The sequence below is a fragment of the Balaenoptera musculus genome, chromosome 17 (assembly GCF_009873245.2).
Source record: "Balaenoptera musculus isolate JJ_BM4_2016_0621 chromosome 17, mBalMus1.pri.v3, whole genome shotgun sequence".
NCBI classification, from domain to species: Eukaryota; Metazoa; Chordata; class Mammalia; order Artiodactyla; family Balaenopteridae; genus Balaenoptera; species Balaenoptera musculus.
The window spans coordinates 79,026,534-79,047,438 of NC_045801.1; the positions used below are offsets into that span (position 1 = coordinate 79,026,534).

At 40.8% G+C, this 20,905-nt stretch overlaps 1 long non-coding RNA gene across 1 annotated transcript in view; it reads left to right on the forward strand.

The window, feature by feature from the left end:
* Positions 1-20,905, forward strand: part of LOC118883501 — a 302,384-nt gene that overhangs the window by 139,087 nt on the left and 142,392 nt on the right. The window contains exon 3 of the long non-coding RNA XR_005017034.1: positions 13,851-13,963. This is a non-coding gene — a long non-coding RNA (uncharacterized LOC118883501). The remainder of the gene's footprint in view (positions 1-13,850; positions 13,964-20,905) is intronic.

Here is a 20,905-nt window from a genome sequence, read left to right on the forward strand (position 1 = left end):
CAAGGAGTATTATAGTTTTACAGACTGTGTGTTCTGTCCTCTGTCCCCGTAGCAACTGCAGGAGCATAGGAGGGAAGGCGTGTGTCCTGTGCATCTTCGTCTCTGTCCAGTATCTACCATTTTACTAACATACGTCAGGTATTAACATTGCCAAAATTGAATTAAGTTTTTATTGCTGAAATAGATTAAATCAATTTACTCTTCAGCGTATATTCATCTCAGGAATTAAGGCTGCCTCCACAACTTAAGCCTAATAATTAGGCATTTTATCACCCCAGTAAATCTCTAACTTCTGCTTGAAATTCCCAGAAAAGGTGGAACTCTTATGAATCAATGAATGGAACACCCTATATGGAAGTTGAAATTTTGTGTTTACAAGGGTACTTGGTGAATCATTTTGCAATGTGTTTAGCTGAAAGTAACTGAAAACTTGATTAGACACGGCTTAAACTCGTGTATGTGTGCGTATGTGTGTGTGCATATGTATGTGTGCATGTGTACGTGTGTACACGTGTGTACATGTGTGGTTTATTCATATGCCCCGAATAGTGCAGGATAGGTCTGCCCAGAGCTGCTTCATTAGCCCAATGTGCAATGGTATCTTATTTTTCAATCTTTTGCATGTCAGCCTCTTTCTTCTCCTCATAATTGTCACATCTTGGTCACAAAGTGGCTCCCGTAACCCTAATCCCAGGTAGCAAGCGGGGAAGAGCCCTGACTAGCTAGGTTTTGCCCTTTTGTTTGGGAAGGAAGCTCCTCCTGGTGACCTGTGCCTGCGTGTCACTGCAGAACCGTGTCACATGAACGCCCTTAACTGAATGGGGGCCCGGAGAGGATATTTTTCAATGGGAACATTTGAACATTTAGTCCCTAAGATAAGGAACAGGTGGGCTCTAGCAGTGTCTGCAGTACATCATGGCATCAAGACAACCAGTCTAAAAAATATGTATGTATTTATATCAAATCCAGATATAATTTATTTTAGATTGCATTATTTGAGAATTTAACTTGTGTACATAATATTTTAGTACAAAGGAGTCTGGAAAATGATAACAATCTTAAAACCACAATGTCGAGTGAATTCACCTTCTAAACTGCTACTGCGGTGTTCTGTTCGGTTCTTCCCTTTCCGCTGGCCAAGCCCAGCTTTGTAATCCAGCCCGGGGACGCAGAGGTGTTCAGTGGCACGAGCACAGCTGTGCAGTCTATGGCCACTGGCCACCCACGCCCCCGTGTCACTTGGACCAGGAGCGATGGAGCGGCACTGGGTGGACCCCGCCACCTGCTGCTTCGGGCAGCTCCACCTGCGGAGTATCCCACTGGGGACCACGGCCGGCTCACCCGTCCGCCAGCGGTGACCAAGGCTCTGTTCAAGCTGCAGCCGACAGAATCGTACAAGGCACCGGGGCAGGAGGGCAGGCGGAAATGTTCATGCTGCCACACTCGGAAAATTAGTTTGCAACTTAAAAAATAACGTCACGTAAATCAGTGGATACAGAATTTTATTTGCCGTTTTTTTGGACACAATAAAATTTTCAAAACTTATCTGCTTTACCTTAAAACTTGGATTTTGTTTTTTTTTTCACTTCAGCCTTTATCCAAATGCCGTAATCAACCATGAGCAATAAAAGGGGTGAAGTCATTAGTCTGGCAGCGAACGGTCAGAAGATACCTGTGCTTGCGAACACCTCACAGATGCAGGGCAGACCCTGCAGCCGGGAAGGTGAAAAGGTGCGTCCTCTTCTGACCACGCTGCCCGCTCAGCACAGCTGAGGAGGGCGCCCAAGGCTCGTGCAGGTTTCCTGGGCTGCGGGAGCCAAGCTCTAAGAAAACTGTTCTGAGCACAGCAGATAATTCATAGGCCCCGGCGTGCAGCGATGTTGCAAAGCCCTCGTGTTCTTCTGCCGTTCTTTTGCCCCCCCTTCTGTCGTGGGTATTGTGTGTGGGTGTAGGGTTATGTGTGCGTGTGTGTATGCGTGTGCACACACGTGCGTGCAACACTCTTTGTGGGCTCAGAGGGTCAGTAAAGAGCAGAGTGTGAGTGATGCTGGAGGGATGCCGGAAGTCGTGTCCTGTGATGTTGGAGGGATGCCGGAAATCCTGTCCTGTGATGTTGGAGGGATGCCGGAAGTCCTGTGCTGTCCAAGACGGTTTTTCATCTGTGGACAAGAACATAATAATTTACAGTTATCCTTTTTAAGCATTTCCTGGAGCCATAGACATTGTCACTTAGTTAAGAAATTTTATTATTTTACTTAATAGTTTTACTTAAAATTTACTTAAATTTTATTACTTTACTTATCTTACATTTGCATAGGATGTTACCTATCAAAACACCGACCCTGAATATATGTATACGTACAGCTGACTCACTTTGTTATACAGCAGAAACTAACACACCATTGTAAAGCAATTATACTCCAATAAAGATGTTAATAAATAAATAAATAAATAAATAAAAAATAAAAATTCATATGGAATAAGAGAAAAAAAACCCGACCTTGAGAAACTCTTTCTAAAAGAATTTAGAAATAGGGACCTGCCCAGCCCCGTGGGGTCCTGGTTGGGCAGCGTTAGGCAGTGTGAGCCATGGAATTGACCCACCAGAAGTCAGTCAGTGTTTTCTGAATAGAACTGTTCAGCACCAACCCCTTAAGTAGCAATAGATCAATAATTTCTTGTTTCCATTGACATGTCTGAGGAAAAAAGTGTGTTTTCCCCTAGAAATGTTAATGTCATGAAAAAAATTTTCTGTGCTCTGAAAAGAAGGTGCAGAAATGAAGTTTTTTCTTGGTAACTCCTGGGGGAAATTACCTTTAAAGGACCCAAACATTATTTTTAGGCTTTCAGTGTGTCGAGATTGAAAAACGCTCTTGAAGAAATGGTGCTCAGTTTTGTTTTACTTGCGTTATTTTGTATTTAATGGCTGTTCTTGGGAAGCAAGGTACCTGATTAGACATTTGCCCTCTAACTGGCTCCCTTATTTCACACCCAGCTTGTCAGTTTCTTGCATTAGTTTCTGTTTTATCTGTTTGTTCATCTGCATCCGTTGGTGTCTAAGGTCCTGTTCATTTCTCAGGCTACAATATGCTAATGATTTCTTTCTGCCAATCGGTTGGCACTGAAATTGCCATCTGCTTATCTTTTGTCTCTTGCAACTGCATACTTGTAGATTTGTGTGTTGAGACTTTTAATTGGTCTTGAAATGGCCCATTCATCATTCACTACATTTATAAAAGAGGCTTCTTTTATTTGACTGGTGCAGAGACTAACTATTTTAAGATGTACCCTTTTTGTGTCATCTTAACAGATATTGTATCAATTTTCTATAGTTCTTTTAATGTCCTTTTAAGCCAAGATCACAATTACCCAAAGATTAATTTCCTTCCCTAGACAGGCCTAGCAAATGATAAATAAAATTTTTAAAAAAGAAAGAGATTCAAGAAAAGGTGTGAATCACGGTGTGGGCACTCGGGTGAACAAGCCTATAGTCATCAACAGTGTAAATAAAAATGCTTTTCTGTGTAAGTATCATGGTCAAGGACTTTGTAAAATCTACCAGAAGTGTGGGATTTAATAAAATAGCGCTGGGGTGGGACTCCTGGCCACTGTCGTGAGAAGGCGGCCCAGAAATATCGACCCACTGTTCCCGTCTGATTCCTCCAGCCCACACTTCCTGCCTTTGGATGCTAAGGACTTCAGGGGTTTCTCACCATTAGATCAAAATTTCGTTAGTGATCTAGCAAGTTGGTCATTTTAGTGGTTTTTATTTCCTATTTTTTGTAGGATGTAGAGTCTTAAGAAATGTAAAACAATATTTTTTGTGTGTGAGAACACATTGACTATAACAATACTTTCCACCCTGACTTGGCTAACTGTGAGCTTTAGTTACTATTAAAAAGTTGAAATTGAATTTCTCATCATTGGTGCCTTGACTAGATGACTTGTCTTAACTACTTACAACCTGCTTTTACTGTGTCATGAATTCATTTTTTAATGTAGAAATATTTTTATTCATTGCAAGCGATTCCTGGTAGTTATTTATTTATTTAATTTATTTATTTTTGGCTGCGTTGGGTCTTCGTTGCTGCGCGCGGGCTTTCTCTAGTTGCGGCGAGCGGGGACTACTCTTCGTTGCGGTGCATGGGCTTCTCATTGCGGTGGCTTCTTTTGTTGCGGAGCATGGGCTCTAGGCGCGTGGCTTCCATAGTTGTGGCTCGTGGGCTCAGTAGTTGTGGCTTGCGGGCTCTAGAGCACAGGCTCAGTAGTTGTGGCACGTGGGCTCAGTAGTTGTGGCACGTGGGCTCAGTAGTTGTGGCGCACAGGCTTAGTTGCTCTGTGGCATGTGGGATTTTCTTGGACCAGGGCTCGAACCCATGTCCCCTGCATTGGCAGGCAGATTCTTAACCACTGCGCCACCAGGGAAGCCCGATTCCTGGTAGTTTTAAGAGCGAGCGTAATGTTCCGGAAAGAACAGCTGGCCGGGGGTTGAGTGACCTAGAGTCTCACACTGTCTCTGTCAGGTATTAGCTCTGAAGGTCATTCCTCTCAGCCTCCCGCAGCCGGAATTTCTTCATCCGTGGAGCTCAGAGCCAGGTCAACTTTTCTGGGACCTGATTACCAATATCTTGCAGGCGTTCCCGAGGGCTTTCATGGGTTTGGGTGACCTAAGAATCTACCTGCTACCATAGTTATTTAGCCTAGCGCCTCCCTTAGAATTGGAGACTTTTAAAAAGCTTTATTACCTGCACACAACATGAAACCTGAAACAAATACACTTTGCCAAATATTATTTATTTTGTCATGTTTCTTGTATTACCAGAGGGTGGGCAGGAGCAAAGAGCAGCAGGGATTGTGAAAAGATGGAACAACAAGGAGAAGGGATCTGTCAGGTCATCTCAGAAAGCTCTTGGAAAAGTCATCACTTAGTATTATCTCCAATAATACTAAGTGATGACTTTAAGTAAAAGAATATTTATTTTCCATATTAATTCCAGGGTCATGAACAGATTTTATAACTGTTTATGCAGCTATTAGCTGTTTACTAAACAAATTCATCGGTAAAAGATCTGAGTATTTGGAAATCTTTAGAATTTGACTTGAATGTGACTTAGTCAAAGGGATCATATCACATGTTAGAGGGACATTCATTCATCTTAAGGAGCACATTTTTCTTTCTGAAATGAATAGAGAAAATTGTTTCACACTTTACTGTGTGTGAGAGTTTGCAGAAAATTTTGTTAATGATTCAAATATGATTTGTATTTTAAATTTTATTTATTTATTTATTTATTTATGGCTGTGTTGGGTCTTCGTTTCTGCGCAAGGGCTTTTCTCTAGTTGCGGCAAGTGGGGGCCACTCTTCATCGCGGTGCGCGGGCCTCTCACTGTCGCGGCCTCTCTTGTTGCGGAGCACAGGCTCCAGATACGCAGGCTCAGCAATTGTGGCTCACGGGCCTAGTCGCTCCGCGGCATGTGGGATCTTCCTAGACCAGAGCTCGAACCCGTGTCCCCTGCATTAGCAGGCAGACTCTCAACCACTGTGCCACCAGGGAAGCCCTGATTTGTATTTTAAATGTGTCTATCGCATCTAATAAATAACAGCTGTGAGGATTTAATCATATGAAGCAGCTCCCCTAAGATTTAGAAATAATCCCTTCTTATTGATGACTGCTTTTCTGCTTTGCCAACCGGATCTGTATATTTCTGGCTTCCTTGCAAACAGGCACAAACACATGCAGGCACCTACACACTCGAAATAGCCTTCATCATAAATAATTAGAGACATTCTAGTTACACAACATATTTAAACATATTTCCATTTTTCCCTTGGAATAAAAAACTATCAAATAACTTAAAATTTTGATGTGATTTAAAATTCTCTTTAGCTCACCCACAATTCACCGTAAACCCCCAGGATCAAGTGGTGTTAGAAGGACAGGCTGCAGAATTATCTGTGCAGCTGAGGGCAGCCTACCTCCAAGAACTGCCTGGACAAAAGAAGGTATTTGTGGTTGTGAGAAGTGATTGTGGGAACAAATAAATACTTTCTTTCCACGAGAGCAAAAAAAAAAAAAAAAGCTTAAACTAATTATCCTAATTATCATAGGACTGTCATGGACATGGAAACATCACACAGAAGGTCATCTTTGATTTAACTATGTCATCATAGTTTGCTGTGTTTCAAGTTTCAGCATTTGAATGTGTGGCCGTCCTTAGAGCATCCTGTCTGGGACTCAGTTTCCTGATTTTTGAAATGAAGTTATTGGAAAGTTCAGTGGTTTTAAACATTTTTCAAAAGTGGCAGAATCCTCTTTTAGTACAAAATGAAATTGTAGGTGAAATGAAATCATAAGTGAACCTCTAAGATATTAAACGGTTAAAGGAGAGCAGGTGTCTGTGAAGAGTGGGGAGGGTGCCGGACCACCGACCCCATCCCCGTGGGACCCAGGAACTTCCAGGGAACCCTTGGGACGTCACAGAACAAGGTCCACAGTCTGTGAGAAGAGAGCTTGTCTAAGGTTTCTCTGGGCTTGGAATTCCGAACGACCATGTTAATTCAGGTACCACATTAGATTCTAAATACCTCTACGTTTGTGAATTTCTCTTGACTGAACTTTTTGCTCTAGTCTGCGTAAGATTAGGGTGGGTAGAAGGTGTACGCTGGCGCCGGAAAGCTGAGACCCACATCTCTGCTTCTTCATTTGCTAGTTGGATGACCTGGGGCAGGTGGGTTAGCTGCTGTTTACTGGCATCCCCTTGTCTGTATGTGGGAGGGGGTGATATTTCCTACAACGTAGGGTGATTGTGGAGATTGATTTGAATGTATTTATACTCTGAAACATTTAGAACAGTAGCTGGCACATTTGTGTACATACTCAATAAAGATTAGCTATTATTTTCTCCTTATATAACAAGACATTGAACATGACAGATTTTCACTGAAACAGTTGAAAATGTCAATCCGTTTACTTAGAGATGTTAGAGATGACGGGGAATGTGGACTCGGTCCAAGTTCAGAGGTCAGAGTGCAGTGAGGCTGGGGGCACAGCTGTGAGGGTCACAGAATCACCGTGCTTGACATGCTGCCTTGGCCCTTTAAATGGTATAGTTCAATAGTGTTTTAATATTGCATACATTGCATACAGGTGATAAATGTTTGGAGGTATTTGCAGATTGCATTTAGTATTCATTTGGTGGATAATCTAGGACTAAAAATCGTTGTTAATGCAAACGAGTGTAGATCTGATTCCTCTCCTACCCAAACTTTGCCCTGGTAGTGCTGCATTAAGGAAGGCGCAGGCCTGAGCCTGCAGAGGAGGGCAGGGCCGGCCTGTGTCATCCCCAGGAGCCCGGGGAAGAATTTCAGCTTTTATTCTAAGGCTAGTGCTGCTGCCCTGATCAGATTGGCTGTGAATTTTGTTCTCTGACTGTGGTGAGGGAAGGTGAGGGGAGCCTGAAGTTGGGGGATTTGTTAGGAGGCTAAGCGGCTCCGTTGGGGTCGTCAAGGGTGGGGCTTCTGTGCTGGATGCAGGGTTGGGGAGGAACTGTCACAGCATCCCGGTACCCAGGGCTCCTGCGGTCAGACCCCACCATCCTGCAGGCATAGCTCTTGGCTCCGAGACACACACAGCCCAAAGAGCTTCCTTCCCTCTGTGCAGGAGGGCGGCCTCACACCCCAGGAGGGTGGCAGGTGGTCCTCTCCTCGGGCGCTTTGAGAATTGACCACACAGCGCGTCAGGATCAAGGCCAATATGAACGTCGAGCCGTCAGCCACTGCGGGTGAGAAAGGAGTCTGTGCGTCTGGCCCTAACGCGGGCCGTGGTGGCCTTCACACTTCCTGGAGGGGTTCCCTCTGTGCCTTTGACACACCCAGGACCTTACTACTTTTAGGGGGTGTTTTATAGGACCTACAGACTTTGTTTTGCTTTAGAGTTTTATTTCTATTAACACTAATTGTTAATATCACGTTTTCTTCCAAAAGAACCATTTTGTGTTTTCCTTCCTTTTTTACAAAGCTCATTAATTAGCTCTACCGTCTACAGAAGGATGCAGTCTCTCACACCTGATGTGCTGAATCTTGGTCTTCTACTGATGTATCTTTTATGCTCAGGGTTATTGGGAAAATACTGCAGACACTCTGCTTCAGACTCATCATGTAAAAAACAGTCTTTTGGTTTATCATAAGGAGTAATATTCTGGAATGAGGTTGTGTTATTTGTCCATCATTTGTTGTTAAATGACAGGTAAAAAAAGAAAACTCAAGGTTTAAATTTTTAAAGATAATTCTAATACAAGAGTGAAAAATGATTGTTATTAAAGGCTATTGAAGTTTCTTAGTTCCCAGCTTAATGCTGATGAAATGAAGGATCTTAGTTACAATGTATATAGCACCTAACTTCCATTTTCAGTACTGCTTTACATTTCAACACATTTTCCTGGGTTTCTCCACAAATTTGCTATAATTTGTTTTGATGTCGTAAAACTAAACTCAGAGGCAACACATATGTAGATAAGAGCATGTCAGATGCCTAAACAAGCTGCCGTCAGACTCCACAATGTCAACGTGAGAAGAAGAATTAGTCACGTTCAGGTGCTGCCACTGCCGGGACATGATGTAGCACCACATCGAGCTAACATCTATGTACGGTCTGTTGTCAAGCCCTTTCTCACTGTATTTTAAATATTTATTTATTTATTTATTTATGGCTGTGTTGGGTCTTCGCTTCTGTGCGAGGGCTCTCCCCAGTTGCGGCAAGCGGGGACCACTCTTCATCGCGGTGCGCAGGCCTCTCACTATCGCGGCCCCTCCCGCTGCGGAGCACAGGCTCCAGACGCGCAGGCTCAGCAGTTGTGGCTCACGGGCCCAGCCGCTACACGGCATGTGGGATCTTCCCAGACCAGGGCTCGAACCCGTGTCCCCTGCATTGGCAGGCAGATTCTCAGCCACTGCGCCACCAGGGAAGCCCTCCTCACTGTATTTTAGATGCACCGAATGCTTATTTAATTTTTTTTTTGATGGAGGTTGAGTTTCTATGAGAGAAGAAAGATACGAGGGAGGGTGTGCAAATAGCAGCTCAAATTCAAGAGAAGCTTTGACAACACCGTTGTAGGAGGATGAAAGGACATGACGTGCCCTTGGCAACCTCCACTTCTTTGGCTCATTTGTCTAAGAGAAAATGCCGGATGCTGGTCTGCAGAATACTTAAAACTTCTCTTGAGTTGGTTTTCAACTAATTAAAAAATCAGGAGGTTTTTACATTAGTATGTTTTTTCAAAAGAAGACGTATTAAGTCAAGAAACATTAATCAAATAAAATAGCACGTGAGGATGTTAAAGTTATGGGTCTTAGTTCTCTCTTCCTTTTGCCCCCTTATTACATCCTTTCACCTTGATGGGCCGTCTCTCATTGACCCTCTAGGTCTCCAGGTAGAAGCCGCTTCACTTCCTTGACTCTCTAAGGTATCATAAAGTGACCCTCGAAATTAATACTAGGATATGCCATTTAATCTAATAGTTGACAGATGTAGGTGACACTGTACATTTTATCAAATATCCGCAGCTGAGAAGATGTCATTAGCCACAGGCATGAATGCAGAAACAAAGAAACAAGATTTTTAGGGAATGGAGAGCCCTCCCTGGTGAATGCAAATGGTGTGAGTGGAGCAGGAGAGAGGGCAGGTGGCAGGAGACAGACGGGTTGGTTGGGTGAGTTGGGACATGTCAGAGTGTACTTTAGGCTATGGAACTGTTGGAAGTGTTCATCGGATCTGCTATGTAGAATATGAATCAGCCCCAAGTGAATAGGATCAGTGGGAGTGAAGAAACAGTGAAAGTAAGAAACCATTAGAAGAGCTGTGGTCATAGCCACGTGATGTGTTTGGAGACCTGAATATCCATGATGGTGGGGATGGACTTAAGTCAACATGTCATGGGTGGAACCATTTTACCTCTGAAATGATGAGCAATAGTCTTTAATTTTTCTAATAACTACCCCAATGATATTTTGCAGACCCTTCCTTTTTTTTCCTGAAGAGAATCAGCTTCCTTAGCGATATTTTGGGCATATTGTATAAGTTTTCATTAATTTTTATGTGCAGCCTCATTCTGTCTAAGACTTCCAGTATTGAATTTCCCTTATGGCGTTATCTGTTCTTTTTTTATGAAGATTCAAATACTATTTTATTTTGTGAAAATTGTCATAAAATAACTCTGTTAATGGTTCTTGTGTCCCGTTATTTTCTTCTTTCTTGAAGACATTTGGTACATTGCAGTGTTCCTCAAAATGTGTTCCACTGGAGGAAAGCCCCAAGACCCTTTCAGGGGTTTTCTGGGTCAAAATTATCTCATAATAATATCAAGATGTTATTTGCCATTTGCACTGGGTTGACATTTGCCTGATAGCACAAAAGCAGTGGTGAGTCTGGTGCTGGGACCTCAGCGGGAACCAAGGCAGTGGCCCCAACTGTGCTAGGGAGCTTTGTGTTCTCCACCTGCAGTGGAAAAAAGTAATTTTACTTAAGAAAGTTATTGATAAAACAAGGGAGAAATAGTACTCTTATTAAATCTTGACCCTTCTCCTAGTGTGTGTGGTGAAGGAAGTTGGCAAAAGAAGCTACCAGTTGTCAAACTGGGAGGAGACAGGAGTCTCAACAGCTGAGAAAGAAATTATCTCCAGAAGAAGAGAGCGATCAAATGTGTCAAAAGCAACAGAAAGGTGCTTTCCATAAAGACTAGATTTTTTTTTAAAGGATTCTGGATATGAGAACCTAAACAAGAACAGCTTCCATACAATCAAGGGAACCAGAGCCTTAGTGAAAGTAGGCTAAGGAGAAAAGGGGATAAAGGTGATGAGCAGAGACTATTTTTTAAAGAAATTTCTTCATGATGGGAAGCGGTAAGAAGGTGTCAGTGAAGATGGGGCAGGGAGGTGTTTTCCAAAGAGGAGGAGAAGTCAGAAAGATGGAAGAGAGTGACGGATGGTCCAAGATCTCTCAGGTGGCAAGAGGGATGGGCTTTGCAAATCCAATGAAGCACTTTGCCTTTAAGATAAGAGAAGACGTGTTTCTTTAGTTTACCTGAGGAGGGGAGGGGAGCAAAGAGGGGGTGTATAGAGAGATCATTCTTTTTATTGCTGGGTAGTATGTCATGGTATGAATGTACCCCACTTTGTTTAATCATTCACTCATTGAAGGACATCTGGGTTGAACTCTAATGTGTGGTTATTACTAGTAAAGTTGCTATAAACATTCGAGCACAGGTTATTGTGTGAATTTACGTTTTTATTTCTCTGGGAAGAATGCCCACGAGTGCACTTGCTGGGTTGTATGTTAGTTGCATGTTTACATTTTTAAGGAAATTTCTAAACTTTCTTCCAGAGCAGCTTTGCCGTTTTACATTCCCACCAGCAATGTATGAGTGATCCAGTTTCTTTGCATTCTTCCAGCCATTTGTGTTGTCACCATTTTTTATTTCAGCCATTCTGATAGGTGTGTAGTGGTTATATGTTATCCTGGTTTTAATTTGTGTTTCCCTCATGACTAATGACGTTGAGCATCTTTTATGTTTATTTGTCATCTCTGTATTCTCTTCAGGGCAAGATCATGCCTTTTGCCCATTGTCTACATGAACTGCTTGGTCTTTTACTGTTGAATTTCGAGGGTTCTTTATTCTAGATGCTAACCCTTTGTTGTGTATGTGGTTTGCAGATAGTTTCTCTTAGTTTGTAACTTGTCTTTTCATCCTCTAAACATGGTCCTTCACAACACAGAAGTTTTAAATTTTGGTGCAGTTTATCATTTTTTTTCCTTTGGTGGATTGTGCTTTTAATGTAAAGTCTTTACCTGGCCTTATATCCCAATGATTTTCTCCTATTTTTCTTCTAAGAGTTGTAGAGTTTTACATTTTATATTTAAGTTTGCTATCTTTTTTGAGTTAATTTTTGTGCTGGGATGACATTACTTTGCTGTTCATTTTTTGCCCATAGCTACCCAGTTGCTCCAGCAGCATTGCTGAAAAGGCTTCTGTGGAATTGTTTTCACACCTTTGTCAAAACCAGTTGGGCATATTTGTATGGTTCTTTCCACTGTTCCATTGATGTATGTCTGTGTCCACCACTCGTCAATACCATACAGTTTTGACAACTGCAGCTATGGAATCAGCCTTAAAATCTGGTGGGCTGATTCCTCTCATTTTATTGTTCTTGGTCAGAATTGTTTAGCTATTCTAGTTCCTTTGCGTTTTCATACAGATTTTAGAATAATCTTGTCTATAGCTCCAAATAATAAGTCTTGCTAAGATTTTGATAGGAATTGCATTAAACCTAGTATCAATTTGTGGAGAAATGACATCTTTACTATCTTGAGACTTCCAAGTCATGAAGATATGTCTCTTTATTTATTTAGACTTTACTTAAATTTCTTACGTCAGCATTTTGTAGTTTTCAGCAAATAAGTTCTGTATATGTTTTGTTAGATTTATACCTAAATATTTGAATGTTTTTAAACACTTGTAAATAGTATTTTTTTTAAAATTTCTGTGTCCATATGTTCATTGCTTGAATATACAAATACAATTGATTTTTTTTTTTTTTACATTTATCTTCTATACTGCAGTCTTACTGAGCTCACTTTGAAGTATTTTTAAAGATTTCTTAGGATTTTCTACGCAGACAATAATATCATCTGCAAATAAGGGTAGTTTTATTTCTTGTTTTTTTCTAATTTGTCTGCCTTCTGTGTCCTTTTCCTGCCATATCACACTGGCTAGCACCTCCAGCACTATGTTGAATAAGAGTGGTGAAAGCAGGTGTCCTTGCCCTGATTGCTGAGGGGAAAGCATTCACTCTTTCACCATCAAGTAGAACATTTATTGTAGCCTTTTACCTGTGTTCATTTTCAAGCTGTGTAAATTCTCCTCTATTATATTTGTGAGGGTTTTTATTTAATCATAAATGAGTATTGAATTTAGTCAAACACTTTTTTGGGCATTAATATTATCCTGTGGCTTTTCTTCTCTTGCTCTTAGTACAGTAGATTCCATCGATTGATTTTCAAATACTGAGCCAGTCTTGCATCTCAAGAATAAACTCTATTTTGTCATAGTGTATAAACCTTTTTATATTGATGAATTTTATTTGCCAGTGCTTTGCAAATGATATTTGTGTCTGCATTCACAAGAGGTGCTGGTCTGTATTTTTTTCCTGTTTGTTTTTGATCCTGTCATTATCTTCTCGAAAGAGTTAGGAACATGCCTTCCTCTTTTATTTTCTAGACAAGATTGTATAGCATTGGTGTTAATTCTTTTTAAATTATTGGGTAAAACTCTCCAGTAAAAAGATTTTCATTCTTTTCTGGAGATTTATTTTTTTGGGAGTTTAAAAAATTATGAATTTGATTTCCTTAGTAGTGATAGGGCTATTTCAATTATCTTTTTCATATTAGGTGAGTCATGGTAGTTTGTGTTTTTTGAGGAAATGTGTAAGATTAAATCTTTTCATCTTAGCTAGCAACAACTTTTTGATATTACCATATACCTTTATTTCAGATGTAAAAAAAATACTGAGAAAGAATAATGAAAATCCTTGTATCCACTACTCAGCTGAAGAAATAAATATACAAATATGGTTAAAGCCTATGCATTCTACTTGCTTTTTCCCTGTTCTCACCTCTACTCCAATTACCACTGCCCTGGGTTTGATGTTTATTATTCTCTCAGATGTCAAAGTAATTAATTTTTTAAAAACTTTTAATGGGTGACCAATATAGTCCCCAGACATATACTGCTTGACTTGGTTGGCACATATTGACAAAAATGATATGACGTGACATTATTTTGGGTTGTTTCCACAGCTCTCCCAGTGTTTACTCAACTGCTTAGGGACACAAGTGTAGAAGTTGAAAAGAACGTGAACATTTCATGTCAGGCTCGGGGAGAACCATAGCCCATAATTACATGGAATAAGGTAAGATCTCAACTAAAAGTACTGTAATATTAAAACACTGACAGATAGATTGGCCCGCTGAAACGGAGGTAATGATTCTTTGTTGATTTATTGCTGTTGTGATTTTTTCTAGCAAGTAATACTTCTTACACTGAAACGGATCTGTTGCTTTCTTCTTCTTTTTTTTTAAGTGACTGTATCTGATTTTGTCTCAGGGCTTTGATAAAGTTTATTCTTTCTCATTTGCTTGGGAATGAAAGCTTCATAAACATAACTAAATTCCTGTAAGGAAAAATTGCTTTTGTCGTGTATAAATTAAGAGTTTCAGTGACTGGCAAGAAACAGTTTTGAATTAATAACTCAGAAGTGGTTTAAAATTAGGTCATTAGCTGAAGCAAGAAAGGATGAAAAACTTGGTACTAAAACAAAGTGACATGAAAAACGGGACTTCATGGGTTCGAAACTTGAGTGGCTTTTAAAAAATAATAGCTCCTTACTTATATTTCTTATGTCCTTTGGTCCTTGGAGCCATATTTTCCCAACACAATTGCTTCTTCCATTTTAAGTTTTTCATCAAAATGAAATGATTGGCCTCAGGTTCTGGTGTTCCTAAAAATACACAAGCCCGCGTACATTTGAACGGCAGTTTTTATGAAAATTTTCACAAAATAAAATCTGTGAAGGGTTACGAAGCTGTTTTCCAAAACCACTTGGCTAATTTTTGTTGTTGCCATGTAGAAACAGTGCCTTCTATTTTTGGTGCCACATTCCTTTTGTGCTGCAGCTGAGAACACAGGCAGTTTTTTAGAAAGGTAAGGTTGAGAGGTCTCAACTGGAACCCTCAGGCTCATGTTCTCTCAAATAGTCTGAATACCCTTTTCAATTTAATATTATGTAACACAAATATTTTTATACTAAAAATAGGAAGTGTGAAAAATACACATTTTGGTCAGTATCTAAAACCTTCTGTGGCAGTCTACTCAGTGCTTTATCGTGTGATCATGTTGACAAATTACCTGAGTCTCATTTCTCAAAGGTAGCTTCTAATCACGAATGGTTGAGGGCTGACTGCACCTGGACATTTTACATCCCTGTCACGTTTAATCTTCACAGCAGTCCTCTCCAGTTCACAAGTTTGGGAGGGTATGAGTTAGGATACTTCCGTACAAGCGACAGAAACTACCTAAAAAGAGCAGATAAACAATTTATTGGAAAGCTGTGTGCCGGCTCAGAGACTCTCAGCAAAGCTGTAGACCTGGGGGTCCAACCTAAGCATTCTGGAGGAGATGAGACGGGAGGGACCAGCTTTGGGAGAAGATGCAGCAGTGGTCCAGCCAGAGGAAGCGTGGGTGGCTGTCCTGAGGAAAGGGCCTCTGGGCCTCCTGTGTGCCCCTGGCCGCCTTACCCCCTTTTACACACATTCCATCTGCCTGCGTCTGGTGGGTCCTTGCTTCTTCCTCCAAAGATGCAAGTCACCCGTCACCTTGGACTTGTTTCCCGTCACTGGCCAGAGGCAGCTGTGAGAACGTGAAGACCTAGGGCACAGTTCCCACTCTAAACCTTTGTGGTCACCGTCTGCCCTACTGATCTCCCCTGGAGCGTGAGTTCTTTTGAAAGAATACGTCCTGGCCTCAGCTTGCTGTGAGTCTTTGGGGAGGGGGCGGGGGGAAGGCATCCCCTATCTGCCTGCCGTCCAACTGCAGGCTCACAGGGCCAACGTCGCTGACTTTTTAAAATTAATGGCATAATAATGAAAAGTTCATAAATCCATGCCAATTATAAATGATGCACTTGAAGAATATTCCATAGAGAATGTAGTTTTTTTTATCTTCTTAAGGTAGATAATTTTAATTGACAGGCATTCGTATATCAAAACTTTGCAGCTGTACAAAACTTGTGGGTACATACAAAGAAGGAATAGAAGGGAAATCAGAAATGTGAAAATATTTTGATGTTTTTAGGTGGTGGGTTTGTGAGCATTTTTCTCCTTTCCGGTTTTACTTTTATTGCCGTCAGAAATTCTTTTTTAGAAGTAAGCAGGGTGTGAATAAACTATATCTACATTCATTGACATGTGATTTTAAAATAATCATCATATTGAAGACTTACATGATTGAAGTTTTGAGTGTCATATTTATTTTGATTAGAGACACAAACCACGCTTTCTGGAAACTTTCTCTTTCTCTCCTTCTCTCCACTGGAGTCATATAGCTCCTCATCCAGTTTTTGACGCACAGTAGGCGCTTAGGGGGTATTTGTTGAACAATGACACTGTATCAAACCATAAGCTGTTATTTTGTAAGGAATCCCCGTTCCTTCAGTGACAGTTCTGTTTGACCCCCAGGCAGGGGTTCTGATTCCAGAGGGTGGTAATTTCCAGGCCCTCGGTGGACGCAGGGCTGCCGACCAAGGAAGATGTAATTGTGAGGCTCGGAATTCCTTTGGCCTCACTGTGGCCAATCCTTCTTGCTGTCACCGGGAAGTGTTGAAGCTTCTCACACAGCTGAATAAGTGTCCTTGGACAGCTTCTACCCCTCGCCCTAAAGGATTCACCTCACTCCCCTCCGTCCCTTATATGTTCTTTCTAGTCTAACATGTTAATGTTATTAATAAATCAAAGCTATTGTATGTTTTTTTAAAATCTAAGCTCTTAAGCGGGTATCAGACAGCAAAAATAACAATGCCAGCGGGGAACAGCAAAAGCAAGAATTTGCAAACGTATATCATGTTTTCTTAGGAATTGAAAATTACGGAATGTAAGATGTAATCTTAGCCAAATAAATGTGGAGCCAGAGATTTAAGGATGAATGGAATTCAACACACATGAGTTACTCTGGCCTAGTGTATTTAATCCCACATTAAAATTAAAAATCAATCAATCAAGCTTCTAGGTAAGATTTGCAGCTATATGAGAACAACTATCTCAATATTTGAAAGCATTTATAATTGGCCAGCATAATTGGCATCATTTTACATTTAATCATCAATCTGGTTATAGGGCTCTAGCCCTCTGCGAGTTGATTATCAGCGGTGACTGTTTAAAAAGTTGATTGTCAGACATTTATACAAAATACAGCCCTTTTTCTCAACTAATCAGCTCATCCTGGAGGTAAGAGAGTCCACGTGTAGGCAGGCTCCAGGAGACTGAACCGGACCTCGGCCGTGGTCCTAGCAATGCAGGTAGGCTGTGATGCGGGAGTGCCGTGTCCCCGTGTGGCGTGTGTCTGCACACGTGAGCTGACATCAGAGTTGCTTTTTGTGCAGATGGGTTTAGGAATTTTTGCCGTGTTGACAATCAGCTGTTGAAATAAATGAGTTCAGCTATAAGCATATGGAGTGCTGTTTTGGGCTTTGCCTGTTTTTTTGGTTTCCTTAGGAAATAGGCAGATTTCTTAAATAGGGTTTTGCGTATTTATTTTTTCCTCTTAGTTTTCCCAGCTCTTATGGGTCTATAAAAGATATTGGGTAACTCTTCTCATTATAAATACAGGTTAAAAATAGGTTTCTTTAGACACAGATGTAGAGAACAAACGTATGGATACCAAAGGGGGAAAGGTGGGGTGGGATGAATTGGGAGATTGGGACTAACATATATATACTAATATGTATAAAATAGATAACTAATGAGAACCTGCTGTATAGCACAGAGAACTCCACTTCACTTAGTTGTACAGTAGAAAGTAACACAACATTGTAAAACAACTACGCCCCAATTAAAAAAAAATAGTTTTCTTTAATCAAATAGAATCCTTAGCGATGTCACTGTTTTCCTACCATATAGGAGATCGTATTTCAATAGGTTCACATCCTTCCACCGGCAAATTCTTCTGAGATACCAAACTTCTGAATATTGAATATTCCATTTCTTTGAGTATTTTATACAAAGAGTATATTTTCATTAATGCCACATCAATCTTCACGTATTTATAATACTGTATGGTAAAAACGGATTCTCTGTAGAACATTATTATTTAAATTATAACAGAGTAGCTAGTAACCAGCAATTCTTTATTCTAGTAGGGTCAGGAATTCTTTATCACATAGTAATTCTTAATGTTACAAAATCCTAGTCTTACTCTGATATTCTCTATGCGTTCTTGTTTTTCCTGATTTAAAATCTATGTGTTCTATCCTGATATAAGCCACACGTTTTCAAAACTTTTAGCATTAAATTTCAAGATCAGCAAGTAGCAGTTCCAGATTTTGGATAGTTTAAAAATTATAGAGAAACAAATAATCAAAATAAATGGCATGACTCAAATATTAAAACCTAAAAGAAACAGTTGGTGTCTCTCCTTTCCCAGGCTCTGCAGAAACGGCGGAGCCTGCTAAGACAAGGAGCGTTTACATGTTTAACGATGCAGAATGGCGAGTGAAGCAGGCTTCTTGCTGTTCGAAGACGGTCATATCACAAAGGCAGTTGCTGGTGTCAGTTTCTGTGCTTGGAAGTAGCTGGTCTCCTAGGACGGGCTCTCGTGTCAGGACTAGTCAGCGCCATTCTTTCCAGGGGAGGTTTGATGTGAAAAGGCCTGTGTAGTTGCGAGAGTTACATTAGCTGGCTGCTTTTCTGCAGGGGTGAGGAGGGGATAACGTGTACTCAAAACCCCTCGGCAGCTGTGACAGGACCTGCTTTCATGAGGTCTTGGTGTTTCTTGGCGAGCATGGCCCCAGGGGCACAGGTGCCCTCCCCTGGGTCTGTCCCCTGTCCCCAGAGCCAGGCCTTCAACACGGTGGGCGCAGCCCAGTTGACTGACACCCCACCCTCCGAGCTCCCCTTTCCTGAAAGGACTCAATTCAGCCTCGACTTTATCCCCAGTGGAGGTGACGGGGTCTCACAGCGGTATTGAAAGTTGACGTCCATCAGACAACTTTAAGTGCGGGTTTATCCTGTGAACCGACTGAGGCCTTTCGCCTTTCTGTTAATGCCAAGACTTAACAAAGGAAAATGATCTAGTTCTTCCTCGATCTCTGCAAAATTGTGCATAAAAAGATGGAGAGTAAGCTCAGAATTTTCTGATTATTCTCTCCGTTATGCCATTAATTCAGGAGGTTTTTGACACAAATAAGGTATTAACAATATTGTTTTATTCTAACGAGCCCCAATAAACTGAATAAACTTATTTTGCATAATACAGTGCTGTTCTGAAGAAGTCTTTTTGCTATTTGTACCAAAACAAATAAAACAATACTGAAACCAAATGAATAATAAAAAGGTTGCTTTATTTTACCCTAAAACTAGGAAACTTTAAAAAATTCATAGTGAAAATGACAAAAGTGAGAGTTTACGTTGTTAAGAATATTTTCTGTGTGAACCTTTATGCACTTTTTAAAAAAATGTTATTTCCAGTGTGCTTTTTAAAAAACTAATTAATTAATTAATTTATTTATTTTTGGTTGCATTGGGTCTTCATTGCGGTGCATGGGCTTATCATCGTGGTGGCTTCTCTTGTTGCGGAGCACGGGCTCTAGGCACACAGGCTTCAGTAGTTGTGGCACGTGGGCTCAGTAGTTGTGGCTCACGGGCTCTAGGCGTGCGGGCTTCCGTAGTTGTGGTGCACGGGCTTAGTTGCTCCGTGGCACGTGGGATCTTCCCAGACCAGGGCTCGAACCCGTGTCTCCTGCATTGGCAGGTGGATTCTTAACCACTGCACTGCCAGGGAAGTCCCATTTATGCACTTTCTGAATGCACTTTTAAGAATCTGTGAACAAACAACTTTTATGTGTTTTCTATTTGTTAGAATTTAATGATTTGAAAGAATATTTGCATATTATGCCACCTTTCTTACTCCTTTTCCCCTCCTTTTCACATCTACACTCTTGTTGGTTCTTACTAATACAGGGAAATAGCAGGTCAGTGAAAGAAAGTGACAAGACAACACAGTATCGATTGATAATTATGTGAGGATATATTACAGATTACCTGTTGGTTTAGGACTCAGTAATCCTGGAACGTTACCTCATATTTGCTCTGTGACACTTAGTTCTGAAGGAACTTGGCAAAAATTTTTAAATCTGATAATCACATTTGACAACCACCAGGCCTGAAGTAGATACTGAACAAGTCTTATTTCTCATTTATGGTTGAGTCAAGAGATAAACAAGAGTGTTGTCAAATTCCTTATGCTTGTAAACTTTATACAACTATGACAGCAAAACTATTTTGGAAGTAGAATAAAAGCAATATTATCAAACAGGTAAAATTCAGACTACGTGTTAAATGATGCTTTCCTGAAATTTAGATATCACTTCCCAGGTTCTGTCTGACACTGTGAACTGCCTTTGGAGCTTTGGCAACTCAGCACCACTGTGCGCGGAGTTGGGGAACTGGGTCCCAGCTCACGGGTTCTCTTCCAAATCCAGGCTCACCTGTGACGACCCATTATGCCCGCAGGTGCAATGGCCCAGAGCCAGGCATTGTCATGAGTAAGAGCGCAGGGTTCTTGCCACTTTCTACCCTTGAGTTTCACAAATGAAGGAGCGAAAGGGAAGCGACAGAGAAAAGGCTAACATTTGGATCAATAAGCAAGTCAGCCTGCAGGCCAGCACAGATGGACCTGATTGATCTCCATTGCTTTATTTCCAAGTAAAAGTGACAAATTAAGTAGGCTCATGCTTAGTTTTCAAAAAAATCAAAGAGTAGTTAATTTACAATGTTGTGTTAGTTTCAAGTGTATAGTGAAGTGATTCAATTATACACACACACACACACACACACATATTCTGTTTCAGATTCTTCCCCATTATAGGTTATTATAAGATATTGAGTATAGTTCCCTGTGCTATACAGAAGGTCCTTGTTGTTTACCTATTTTATATATAGTAGTTTGTATATGTTAATCCCAACATTTTAATTTATCCCTCCCCCCTTCCCCTTTGGTAACCATAAGTTTGTTTTCAATGTCTGTGAGTCTATTTCTGTTTTTTAAATAAGTTCATTTGTATAATTTTTTTAGATTCCACATA